Source organism: Ambystoma mexicanum, chromosome 10 (assembly GCF_040938575.1).
Source record: "Ambystoma mexicanum isolate Mex_15411 chromosome 10, UKY_AmexF1_1, whole genome shotgun sequence".
Taxonomy (NCBI): Eukaryota; Metazoa; Chordata; class Amphibia; order Caudata; family Ambystomatidae; genus Ambystoma; species Ambystoma mexicanum.
The window spans coordinates 475,444,466-475,458,816 of NC_090932.1; the positions used below are offsets into that span (position 1 = coordinate 475,444,466).

At 44.1% G+C, this 14,351-nt stretch overlaps 1 protein-coding gene across 1 annotated transcript in view; it reads right to left on the bottom strand.

Moving 5' to 3' along the window:
* Positions 1 to 13,394, bottom strand: part of LOC138491506 (alpha-1,4-N-acetylglucosaminyltransferase-like) — a 234,769-nt gene extending 221,375 nt beyond the window's left edge. The window contains exon 1 of the mRNA XM_069618040.1: positions 13,241 to 13,394. The gene's annotated coding sequence lies outside the window, so the exon portion shown is untranslated. The remainder of the gene's footprint in view (positions 1 to 13,240) is intronic.
* Between the last annotated feature and the right edge of the window lie 957 nt (positions 13,395 to 14,351).

The window sequence follows — 14,351 nt, forward strand, 5'->3', positions numbered from 1 at the left end:
CTGCCCATGTGGGTGGGATAAAGACTGATATGCAAACGGACATTTCCCATCTGTGAACGGTACAGTGAGCTAAAGTGTGGCTGCGGACTCTAGAGTGGGTACCTTCCCATAGAACAGGACATGTATGCCGTGTTTGTTCTCATAGAGGGGTGTCTATGACTATTTTTGGATTTTTTCACGGGCCTCAGGTTTAGTCACCCTAAGTTTCCCAGGGTCATCTAGACATGGACCCCTTGCTCCCTGTGCTCAGAAAGGCACAGCTCCACCTCACTGATGATGCCCAACAAGACTGAAACACATGTATGGGATGCTGTTGGTACTCTTGTTCAGATGGGAATTGCCATAGCATTTCGGTGCTGGACTGCCCATGTGGGCGGGACAAAGGCTGATATGCAAATGGCTATTTCCCATCTGTGAAAGGTACAGTGAGCTAAATGTGTGGCTGCGGACTCTAGGGTGTGTACCTTCCCATAGAACAGGCCATTTATGCTGTGCTCATTCTCATAGAGGGGCGCCCATGACTATTTGTTTTACTCTACACTAATCCACATAGATGCGGCCATTGAAGCTGCAAGAGACAGAAGAATGAGAGAAAAGGGACTAGACGGTTCTGTGCTGAAATCTTTAATTAAATTAGCTCAAGACGCAAGATCAGACAAAAGGATCTTCTTGGAAGGAGTATGGGATCTGATATTACAGCGCAAACCAGAAGATTGCCCTCCTTTAGTTGAGCCCGATGTTGAGTGCCCTGCTGAGATGCAGCTGTTACTGACTATTCCACACAACGACACCCAAGGTAGCTCAGCAAGTATGAGATTGATCAACCGGCCTGTGGATAGACTCAAAAACGCCCTATTAACTCCACTCATGAACACCTTGCAAACATCTACTACTGTGCAAGTACACCAAGCAACATGGCCAATGTCCGAACACCAGACTTTAGATGCTGCCAGGAACAAAAATGTAGATTCTGCAGTGATTCCCACTTCAGCGATCAATGACAATCAACCAAGCGGTAACACAACTAACTATGCAATGTTTTACTTGCAGCCACAGGTGACTGCACCCAAAACTGCAAAACTGCCACAAACCAATCAGACAAAGAAAACGAAAAATATGGCAACTACCCGTAACTCCACTAAAACATTGAGTACATGGAGCTCTGTGAGAAAAGTAAAACCTCCCTTAGCGACATCGGATACAGACATGATATCTACTCGTAGTTTTCAATCTAAAAGCAAACAGTTCGATAAAAATTAGATGAAGCAAGAAGCATGCACTCCGAAAGAGAGGAAGAGCTATTCCATCCAGAACCCATCCACAGTATATTATTACAACCCTCGACATATGAGGAGGACATAGAAGGAAACATAACAATCGAAGAGACTGATGATGAGATGTTCTTAGCAGTGGAAACACAAGAGAAGTTACATGATGACTGTACCCAGAAAGCCTGACTAACATCCCAATTTCGACATTCCCCGTTCCTGACACAGGCGGATAGACAATCAAAAGAATCGCAGTCAATGACTGAAGCCTCGCAATCCAACATATGATCTGACACTCAAAACAAGACTCCTTAAAAACAAAACCAGGCAAGAAAGTCACCCAATGTTGCACTATCTATTACCAGTATCTTGGACGACTTTTGGGTACCTTCGAGAATATTCAGTGATTACTCAATGATAACTCAACACACATTATAATGATGTGTCACATACTCCTCTGTACTTTTGGGCAACTCAGTGGCTCCCCTAAAATCTTCCCTGGCAATAGATGTGCCCTAAAAATAACTTAACTTTAACAGTTATGACTGCTGCAACCATATGTACTATAACCTTGATTTGTGACACTCCAATACCTGCTTGTTTCCATTGGTCGTCATCTTAGAGGAAGCCTTCCAGCCAGTTCCGATTTACTTCCTCACCGTTGCTTGGTCTGTTCTTGTTTTGTAACCTGATTTGAAATCCATGTTCGTCTCTTCCCAAGGTATAAGGGTATACCTTTTCACTGTGCTTTTCACGTTTGTACCTTCTGTGCTCTCTAACAACACCTTGAAGGCCACCCGCTCACATTCTGAAGGACTTCAAATTCGGATGTGGGGCTAACAATTACACCATGAAGATGGATGCCATACACAATAGAACAGTTCTGGTGGATATTATCCCTCAGGGTCACATTCATCCACCACCTCTATCTCTTTTCTGATGAACACTGTATCCTTCATCCCTTTGTTCCTTTGCTGTAGTCTCATTTGGCTCCATTCCAAATATGCACAGGATTCAGCAACCTCAAAATGTTTAACTGTTCTACAGATTCCCATATTTCACAAGAAAATGTATTATATTTGGTTCCATTATATGGTGTAATCTGTTTGTCATTGTGTCGATCGCTATTTAGTAAAAAGGCATGTTAGCAAAAGGAAACACCCATTCATGCACTCATCCATTCTGTGGTCTCAGTTTTGTTTCTCAAAGAGTCACATCAGTGCTCTTGCATACATCTGCATACTATGTATTGCCCTGAAAACAGAGACAATCACTGTTCAACATTGTGTGGGTATCAAACTACTCTGCACACCCAAATAAAGGTTCTGGTAATTATCGTAGGGATTGCTTTCAGCCCAGTTGTTCAGAAGGTGTGCATATACTTGGCAATCACTTGAAGATGCACATGTGAGATTACTGCTGGCAGTGAGACAATTTCTACCGGAAAATGTACTTCCTAAAGGCGCATCAATCACAAGCTAAGGGGATTTAGAACATATGAGGTTATATAGCTCCCCACGCCTTATATGGATGGACACCAGATCCACTAGGACTCCTCGGATACATTACCCCCAAATCCCAAACTCTGTCATGCATGGGTGGTCATAAAATAGCTCGGCAAGTTAAGGGCTTGACACACATATATCTGTTCTACCTGCACAGCAGTAGTATGACTCCTGATAGATCCGACTCGCCCTTTCATCTTTCATCTCATCTCAAGCTTATATAGTGTACTGTTAAATTGGGTAAAAATAACACATAATATGATAGAAATTACGAGCAAGTCTAATCCAGCATAGACTGCTCTGTAAATATGTCATATTTTGTGTATAAAAGCCAAAGTAAACACTATCATCGAAAATGGACAATAGCACATTCAGGCATCATTATAAGATAACAATGACATGCTATGCAGCTGCCATTTCAACCAAGCCCCTAGATTATTTCTCTCATTACCGTCTTGGCAGTAACCGTGCCGGTAAAACTGGCCGGTGGCCACCAGACCCGTAATGAATTACCGATGCATGACCTCCCGGTGCCACCGGGCTATTTCACGTCCGGTGGCCAGGAACTCAGGTGCCAGCAATTTTGTTATTAGACTCCATGGGAATGGGGATGCGGGAGCACCTGCAATGTTAGCAACGGTGCTGGTGCTTCTGTGAGAACTCTGCGAGCAGGTGCCATACCATTTGACAGGTCTGACCCTGGCGGGCGGGACGGCACCCGCCTGCAGAGTTGTACTGTGCCAGTCTGGAAACAATGGTGTAATGAGGCCCTATGTCTGCTTTTTAGCAGACCCAAAAAAGTCAGCATAGTCAGTATTGAAAAAGACTTTGCACAGGGACTTGAATGCTGATGCTATGGAGACACTATAGGATTTACGATTCAGTAAATCATGCAGGGAACCTTTGGGGTGGACTTCTCTCATTGTGACCCTGCAATGTGTAAGACATTTGTTGCGAATGGAGCAGACTCTGAAAAAAGCACAGCATTGAATGAGCCTCATTACAAGCTTGGCGGTGCAGGAAAAAAGTGGTGGTAATTCCGTTATCTACACTTTTATTGCATCAGAAAATTATGCTTTTTGGAGGATTTACCACTGGCAGAATTACTGTGTGGTAAATCTGCCGATTTTTGAAGGAAAAGTGGCAGATTCACCTCCAGCTCTTGCTGGAGGTAAATCCTCCAATTTACCTCCAACAATTATGGATTTACCACTCAGTAATTCAGCTAGCAGTACATATGCCAAAAATCCCATGGAGTCTACAGACTTCAAAAATGGGAATTTACCACTAGCATGGTAATGCCACAAGATCGAGTGGTGTTAACGGTAATTGAGTTTGATGGCATTTCAGCAGATTTACCGCTGGAATACTGCCAAACACGTAATGAGGCCCTATGTGTTATTTCAGCATATGCACCCCAAAAATTGGTTTGTCTATGCTCTGCACTTGCTATGTAGAGGCCAATTTAAAAGAAAGTGAATCAAATATTCACATGCTTGATGATCACAGAGTTTTACTGCCCCTGTTTAATACATGATATGTTATGATATGATGAGTCAATTCAACTAATTTTATTTTGACAGAAATGTCATAAAAGCATACATCGATACAATTGACAACACATACAAATTGGCATCATAATACAAGAATTAAAATGTGCAATTATCAAGGGATCTAAAGCAACATCTTTGAACGTAGAAACCATGCCCATTTAAAAACTTTTCAGGTGGCAAAAACTGCAGCAGTGTCAGTTGAATTCAAACAAATCATCATGGCCTCCTCTATAGTTCTACCACCACGATTGCAGAAAAAATGTCTAAGAAAGCGCCTCCTCAGAGGCAATGTAACTGAATACAGCAATAGAAAATGTTTTCAATCCTCAATAACGCTGTTACAAAGAGGTCACATCGGTAAAATAGCACTATTCCTACTTTGTTTCAGCGAAGTTGTTGGTAAAATACCTTGCCGGAATTTTATGTACATTGCTCTTTCACATTTTGGGTTTACATAGTCCAAGTAGTTGTCATAGCCTGCCTCAGTTTTGATGCTAATGCATCGTGCCAGAGGGACTGAGCCAAGAGTTTTCTCAAGAAGATCTTGCTGTACTTTAGCAAGAGTGGCATCTCTAACAATACCCTTTTGATTGTGAAGTTATTGCATTCGGGTTTCTCCAATACGGACCAAGACTCAATTCCCTCAAACAAGTCCTGACATGCACACCCCACTTCAGTGATATACCTCCTTGTTGTACTAAGACATCCACTAAAGCATATTTAACAAGGTTTCCATTCGACCATAACCGCACCCAGTATAACATTGGGTGGATCTGACAAATGGATACTATCCCCTGCTTGCCGGTCTTAAATGACAGTGGCTCAGTCAGTGTGCTTGCGGGAAACACCAAGACATTTTTCAGAAATATATTTTCTACTACTGACATTGAGTAGGTATTCAACTGCCCCCATATCTCTGCACTGTACATGGCAGCCTGTCTAGCTTGGGCTTTGTAGGCTTCCAACGAAATACACACTTCCCCAGTACCTTGCTCAGCAGTATATCGTGCTAGGGCTCTGTTATACCTTCCGAAGGTGATCCTAGCCTTTTCAATCTGCTTCGTCCAACCACAAGATGCCATCGCTCTGACCCCCAGATAGTCGTAATGTGATACCTGCTCTATTACGCCACCATCCAGCACCAACCTAAATTCCTCACGGCTTTTCCGGGTACATGTTTCAAAGATCATGGATTTAGCTTTAATAATGTTAAGGAACAAACCATTCTTCCTACTGAAGGCCATTAAATGTCTACCTGCTTTTGGGCACCTGCAGGTGTCAAAGACAGCAACACTGCATTGTCTGCAAACAGGAGGACCAGCATCCTTCCACCTTCCAGCATCGGTGTATCTGTCTGGACAGCCTTAATAACACCATTTATGAATGTGCAAAACAATAAGGGCCAGAATGCACCCTTGGTGGAACCCCTTTTCAACATTAAAACTAACAGAGGTCCTGCCATCAACTCCCCATCGGACCACAGCTGTGTTATGCATGCACAAGCTCTGTCTTGCACTCAATAATGCAAGAGAGACACCCAAATCCATAAGCACCGCCCATAGGAGATGCCTCGGTATAGTGTTGAATGCAGTTCTCAGATCCACAAAAACAGCATTCACGTTGACCTTTCTGAGGACTGCATATTTATCAATAATCAATCACAACTGGAGGCTTTGATCTTTTGTGTTCAACCCTTTCCAAAACACTGCTTGATGATGGTCAATGATCAAATTGCTTGTAGCCCAGGCCTCCAAGTGAAACAATAAGGCCTAGCGAAAGTCTTTCCCCCTGCATCTAACAGCGAGATTGGCCCATAATTCGAGGGCTGATCCCTCAAGCCTTTCTTATGAATCTGCACCAGTTCTGCACTGGTTCAAGTCGTGGGTACCATGTTTCAGTTCAGACATACGGTAAAGAGTTTTGTTAGATACGGGACCCACATCACTGGCTCTGAGAAATAAGAATCCACTGGGACCCTATGAGGGCCAGGGGCTTTCCCGGCTCTTGGCACATCAGTGCTCATTTCACGTCATGACATGATACCACCAACAGGGTGTATTCATTCCCACCACCAGGCCTGGTATCCATACACTCTGTGGGAATAACAGTGTCACCACTACCATAGAGGCTGCTGTAGTAATCCACCAAGGTTTGCTCCGCTATACATCCCTGCAAAGTACTGGATCCAGCTCTATGCCCTTTCCCCATAACACCCCAAAAGCCTTTCAAGTCTCTGTGCCAATTGCATTGAGCATGGTACTCCACTTGTCCTCGTGCCATGCCCTCCTTTTTGGCCTCAAGAGCATACGGTATACATATCCGGCCAACTTTAATCCTTGACTCTTTGGCAATGCTGCGGATCCAGCCTCAACAATTAATCTTTCCTTTGCCTGCCTGCACTCCTTATCATACAATAGCATTGAAGTCTCAGTTAGTTTACTAATTACTTTCGAGGGTTTTGAAAACCAATACCCAACTTAGCCGTTATGCTCTCATGCACAGATACTAACGCAGGTGCATCAACAGGATCTAACAAAGGTACCTTTATATGATGAGTAATTTATAACGCACGTGTGCACAAGTGTTTATGGGCGCGACAAGAGAGGGAAGACAGAGGGAGGCGAGATATACAATCTTATTACGCCTTTTGTCCTTCAGATCGTGCAAGTACAATAATGCAAAGTGCAGCAGGGAGGGAGAGGGAAAGTGAGTAAGTGCAGCAAGGGCAGCGTGGCTCCGGGTAAAGGCAAGGAGGCAGGGGAATGTAGGGTTATCTCCAACACTCAAACAGAGACCATATTAGGGGCCCATAGGTCTGGAGAGGGAACAACAAAGAGAATGTTGGTAAGTCACTGTCTGGAGGAAGCACTGGTGTAGTATCAGTGATAGGGAGCCCTGTGTTGTAGACCAGGCTGTGCCCCTTGAACTTCTTCCTTCCTGACTTAGGACGGGGGCAGGGACAGTGCAGTGCACGGCAAAGATCATAACACTAAGTAAGTAGCGGCCAGCAATTGGAAAGTGCATGGGTAAGTGCAGACAGCAGGTGTCAAGGGCTGGGATGGGGACTGTAGGGACACAGAAACAGTCCCCAAGTACAGGGGGTGCCAGGTGGCCAGTGCAGATGTGAGACGCTGGCAGGGGAGGGACCTGGTCCCGAGATCAGAGGGTGTCCAGGGAGCCAGTGCAAGTTACAGTTACAGCTAGGAGGTCAGCAGAGGAGAGGAGGTGGAGAAAAAGCAGAAGCAAAGAGAAAGGTTTTGAGGTGCTTCCAGAACCAGAAATCGCACTCCTCAAGTTTAAGGGAGGCAAGGAGGCTGGTCCAGAAGTAGACACTAGCCGAGGAAAGAGATCTACCACCAACTTGTTGCTTGGAGAAGTGACATGTGCCTCTGCTCTAAACAGGTATGCTGACGGTACCAATGATGGGAACATTTTAAACAAGTGTTGACAGTAGAATGCTTTACTTCCACTCACTGTCTGGAGTTGATAGTGGCATTAACATTTCATTCTTAAGAAATGCTTTATCATTTGCTGCATTGTTGTAACTAAGCCTACCTCACATAATAACTGCACTACTTTTAATATGTCATTCGCTGTGCATCTATATCACTTATTCATTGACTTACACTGCTCTCCCATGTCTGCAAAGGAACTTGAGTTTAAGCGTACACAGAGGTTGATGCAGTCACCTTACCCTCCTTTGCCATGCTTGTTATCATGCACATGAATTATTATCATGCACACCTGAAATAGCTCCACGTTCCATGAAGGGCGGTTTTCCCAGAACATGCGTGTTATCGTGCACATCTGAAGTAGCCCCCATTCCATGAGGCGCGGTTTACCCAGAATGTGCACCCTTACCTATTTTGTCATGCGTGTTATCATCCACATCTGAAGTAGCCCCCATTCCACGAGGTGCAGTTTTTCCTGAATGTGTACCCTTACCTATTTTGTCATGTGTGTTATTGTGCACATCTGAAGTAGCCCCAAGTTCCATGAGGCGTGGTTTCCTTCCCATGATGTCTTGTATACATTGTCCCACCGAGCTGGCTTTGACATGGTCAAAAATAATTTCTGAACTATCTCCCTGTGTCACAATTTGTTTTCATGCAGGGCTCCTGAGTCCAGTTCTGAGGGATGTAAAAGTTACAATAATACTTTTATAATATTGGGTACGAAGACAAAGGATCTGACAATATGCAATAACATCATCACAGCTTCTATTAGGATGCAAAATAAAGTGCAAGACAAGAGATTTTACATTTACTTCTCACAAGTTAGCGAAACTGCAAAATCATGAAAGAACACACTGTTCCTTAAGAAGATGTGGTGAGCTTAAGCAGCAACAACAGCGGGAAAGTAGAGCCATCACATATTGACAATTTAGCACTGGGGCCGCCCTGTGAAAGATGCATTAGAGTCTAACATAACATATCATTCCGTTTTTTGGACAGTCAATCAGACCTCACACGGTACAGAAACACTGCAAGGGGGCCTGTTAAAGGTCTTGACTGTTGGCCCAAAAAGGCCTTTGACAGGCCCGGGTAAGATGGGTTAAAATAATACATCTTTAAACCATGTATAGTAAAAATGGGGCATATTCCACTTTTAGCAAAGTACAAAGGGCAAGATTGGCAGTGGTGTGGCCAGAATCCCTTTGTAATGTCTAGCACCCCAGTCTTTTGTTGCAAGTGTTGCCCCAATGCTCTGATTACTTATGGTTAATCTTCATTACTCATAGTCCAACTCTTCCTTGTCACAGTACTTATTGAAAGTATTCTGCCTTTCAATAGGAGCCTTACCCACACTTTGTTTTCATAGCTGTAGCCACTCACAACCCAGGATGTAGGGGGAGACGGAATTATGTAAACAAATTGTGACAGGGTTCTGTTAGAAGTCAGGCAGAATTCCTTCAAGAAGTACTGTTATGAGGAAGAAGGACATGGAAGTAATGATATTGTAACATTATATATACCAAGTACTCTCACATAAGCCAACGTGAATTGAGTGCAGGTCTTTGTAAAGACAAAGGTCTATGTGTGCCGCTTGAGGGCCGATCAAGGCTTATTCAGATTTCTCTGGCTTCATGATCTAAAATATGTTGACTTTATCCCTCAACCTTAGGTATTCTAACAAACTCTGTATCACTTTTCACACAGCTTCAGTGCCACTGAAGCATTCAAATTCAACCAATGGCACTCTTGATATCCACATATTATCTGTTCAAATTGTATTCTTGTACAGAGTTAACACCAGGCTATAATCTGGCCAGATTTTTAACTTCTCACAAAAACCTAACACACAGGCAACTTTCAGTTTGCCACAGAGACTCACTGCCCTTGCCCAGGCCCAGCTGAAGATGTGTGCTCATCCACTTCAACATAATTGTTGGGTACCCCACTAGAGTGGAAAACAGTCAGAGGCATCTGTGAGGTGCATACATTACAAGGGAGACAAAGACATACAGCTGGGCGTTAATTGACAAAGATTATCTTGCTATGGGCAGTCAGCAGGGAGCTGAAACAAAAAATACCCACGGAAAAGCTATACATCCTTCTATGTCAGCAAGGGAACCGGTGTGAAAAGGCAATGAGATGATAACACTTCTGTATATCCCAAAGAAAGTGATGGCCACAAGGGCTCCTGCAAAAGCAGCTTGTAAGGTGAGTGCTGCAAAGCACACATTTAAAGCCCCAGAACAGAAGTAATATAGAAATAAATATATTGTTGTGTTATAAGACTGCTGACTGGCATCATGGGGCAGTGGCTGCCCCCCCCCCATGCATGGCCCCTTTCAACTGACAAGGTAGAAAGACCCTGATGCTGTCCATGCCGTTGGCACATCAATTGTAAAATATTGAAAAAAGTATAGTGGTGTGAAAAGGCAATGAGGTGATAACACTTCTGTATACCAAAAGGAAGTGATGGTCGCAAAGGCTCCCACAGATGCACCTTGTAAGGCCAGCGTGCAAAGTGCACATTAGTAGTCCCAAAACTATAAAGAGAAAAATATTGCTGTGTTATTGCTGACTGGCAACATGGGGCAGTTTCTGGGTGCCCCCCGAAGCTCATGCATGGCCCGTTTCAATAGAAAAGGTGGAAAGGCCCTGATGCCATCCAGTGTGCCCATGGGCCAGAGAAGTACTGTACCCGGGCAGCAGTCCCAGATACTAGAAAGAGTCTGACTTTGGGTTCCACTCCCTGTGTAATGTACATAGAGAGAAAATAAACTGCTGGTTGCCTGTTTTTTTTTTCTTGTGAGACAGCATCTTCTCTCTGGCTTCGTCATGTGGGCATTGGTTTCATGCGGAAACAATTAACTGCATATGGATCATATATTTTCAGCTGATAAAACAGGGTTCAAAGGACCAATCATGTCAATCTTGTCGCATACATATTGAATGCATGTAGATTAGCTGCACTTGCTTGCCATGTGATTATGATTCCACCTTTTTAATAGCTTTTATCACATCCAGTTCCCCTGAAACAGAGTTGACTAGTGGATAGTGATATTATCAGACATTCTCCATCAGGATTATCTTGTATATGCACTGGTAAACTTCCTTGAAGACTCTTTTTGGTATAGACTGCAGCGAGTATTACTCCACAGCAATGAGTAGGCCCTTGCTGACTCAGTAATCATGAATATGGTTCTTGCCAGCACAGTTTAGGAACGTGTAAAGTACCTATTCGGTAACTAATCAACATGGCTGCTAATAATTTTGTGTCACAATACCAGATCTTATACTGGTTGCTGTACATTATCAGAGGATTACCATACTGTCACTTGCTTTAAGTCACAGCGCAGAGGTCAAGGACTGAATGGGCATGGAGTCTGCATTTTACACCACTGAGTGGGTGTGATTCACACTTATATGCTGTACACATGGAATTCTCAACACCTCCCATGACTAATGTAATTGGCACATCACCATCCGTGCCAGCCTCTTCTTAATCCAAGCTTCTTAAAGTGGACAAGCGGTGGCTCTTCTCCCCTACTAACTGAATGGAGGAAGGGGGCTCGAGCGAAGCACACATGATGAAAGGTACCCATGACATCCCGGCCTCTCCATAGAGCCAGTAGTGGCAGGAACACAGGCGTCGGTCCCTCACACAAAAAAAAAAAAAACTATTATGCACTATTATGGCATATACAAAATGACAGGCCACAGAAACATAAAACAATCCATTTAACTATAGGTATCCATTTAACTGTTGGTAAAGATTGGCGGGTGTGTCACATCAGTCTATGCATACACAAACCCGTGTATCGAGCTTCAACCTTGTGAATATGGCACGTCAGCCACTGCAGATCTTCCCTTCACATGTGCTCGCCACCCAGCAGCAGAACACAACTTTTCATTCACGGTACTAGAGCAATTAACATGCAGAAGATAGAAAACACACTATCATGACTGCACAAGCCAATGCAGAAGAATGTTCAATACACACAGACCAGTGTACAATTCCCGTTTAACAAATAAACAGAGCCATCCATGGTCTCTGAATATCAAAACAATGCAAGTAATAATGTGTTTATCTTAGGTACCCGAGCAGTACACTTGAAGACTGTGTTAATGACAGAATTTTGCTTCTGCATAATGCTTTGGGGCCTTGGCAATGAAATTAGGCACCAATTAACTATTACAAAACATAGAAGAGCCATTAGTTTGTTTTACTGCACAAAATCCCCACCATTACGTCACAAAGGTGCCCATGTTGCACAGTCACAGTTTCAAATGAAATGACACAAATTGGGTCTTTCCAGCCTTCGACCCTGGTGACATCAGAGAAGAACCAACATCCATGTAAAATGTTCCAGCGGGTTGTGCTGGGAATGACACTGCAGCACACACCAACTGCCAGTAGCAGAGGTCGAGCTTCTTAAAGTGGGCAAGAGGTGGTTCTTTTCTCCTGCTAACTGAATGAGGGAAGGGGGCTCGAGGGAAGCACTGTGATGAAAGGGGAAGGGGACCCATTACACTGCAGCCTCACCATAGAGACAGCAGTGGTAGGAAGAAAAGAGACGTGGGTCCCTCACACAAAAAACAGCATTAGCTGCTGGCGAGTGAGCTCTGAGCAGGCCTAGGCAAGGATGGGTCCATGATTTATAGTGTGCTGCAGGGGCTGCCGCTGGAGACTAAGCTGGCTTGCTGGTGGAGGTAGCCGCCCATTTTCGGAGTGTTTATGGCACATAGCTCACTGCTGTGTCTGGCTGTGGAGGGCTGACTTTTCGGACGGGTGAACCATGGCCTTACAGTGGCCTTGTGGGACTTTGCCAGACAAATGAAGTCAAGTGACAACACGAACCCTCAAATATGTGTTATCTTTGATTATTGGAGACGACCAGCGTTTGCAGAGCAGCTAGCAATCTGTATTTACAGCCCAGCTGAATTCAGAAGAATAGAGAGCTGCTCACTCTGCAAGACTGACGTACAGGGCCAGGGGTGCACAGGGCAGAGTCGGAGTGTCTGTTTCAAGCTGGGCCAGGCTCACACTGTCATCAATCAAAATGATGAGATGCGCCGTTAACACGCCCCTTGGAGATGCTGCAGTGCTCTGCTCTCTGGGCCTCAAACCTGGTAGGCGGTAGGATTGCTTAAAAGCGGTATCCTACCGACTGAATTGGTAGGGTTAGCAAGGATGATTTCACATGTGAGATTAATCTGATGTGAGATTAATCTGTGATGCCAAATCACGCAAGAACACGGCAGGCCTTCATTTAAACAGAACACACATTTGCATTTTACAATTCAGTTTGTTAGTCCCACCAACCCTTTAAAAACAAATAGCACATGACAGGTTTAATGACCAGGGGAAGTTACTGGAACGATCTAATGAAGTGGCCCACAAACTAAAAACGCAGGTTTCAGCAAGGGGGACAGCTCTGCTGGGAAGCTCTTCACACCTGTACCTTTTCCTGGGTGTTCAGTCCACGTGCGTATCACCACTTTCTTGAATAGCTGAAGTCCAACCAGCTTTGTGCATCGTAGTTGTTTGGGAGATGCCAATGATTCAGATGTGCCCATTCCTCCCATTCGACTTTGAGATAACGTGGGTGGAGGTTCAAATTCGGTACAGCCGTCACAGCACAACACAAAAACCCGTTTTAAAAAAGCAAATGGCATGTGGTTAATGCAGATAACAACGGATGAAGGCGTGTGCTGCTGGGGCACTAAGATATCCCGCTCTGACTGGAAACTGCAACACTGGAATCAAATGACGCATTTATTTTAACATATGTACGTTTACGAAAACCCCGTAGAGCACGCCGATACAAATACAAAGTTTTAAAATATAGCTGCCATTTACAGAACCCCCAAGTCCAATGTCGATATACAAGCAATGTTCGTTAAATTCCTCTGCAGGCATTCAATTGAATGATATCACTGCTTCAGAAATGTTCCAAGCATGGCTAAAACTGGAAAGAGTGGTTTCCTGAATGTTCCCAACTAAAGGACAGAGGCTCTCTTTCTCATTGTTTCGGTTTTAATCAGTTTATGCTTGGCAATGGGGAGGCTTTTTGTAAACATAAGAAAATGACAAATGCGGGATATCGCTTTACAGAACAAGCATTGGCCATGCCAACAGTTTTGGCTAGTGTATAAGTATTGGGCATTTACCAGGCACAGCTAAGCCCAGGTACTCGCACCATATTGCACCTGCTACCATCCATCGCCAGTTAATACCACTACGGCAGTGGCTGGCAAGTGCCTTTCTCATGCCTACACAAAAGCACAAACTAGCAATGCCAGTGCCTGTTTTATATGATTGTTGATGCCCCTTTTGTATGGGGATGGCTGCTAAACTGGTGTTGGATCTTGATACAGCATGATATGTTCATCCTGCTCCAAACGATAGTTATCAAACAATACAAGTTGCTCTCATGTATCGTGCATGTCTGTATTCTGTTTCGAGTAGGACTGTCCTATTTATTTTGCCATGGAGTAAATGGATTGTCTGGGGTTACACCATTCTCTTGGACATTGTTTTACGTCCCTTGGTGATTGGAACTTGAAGGAGTG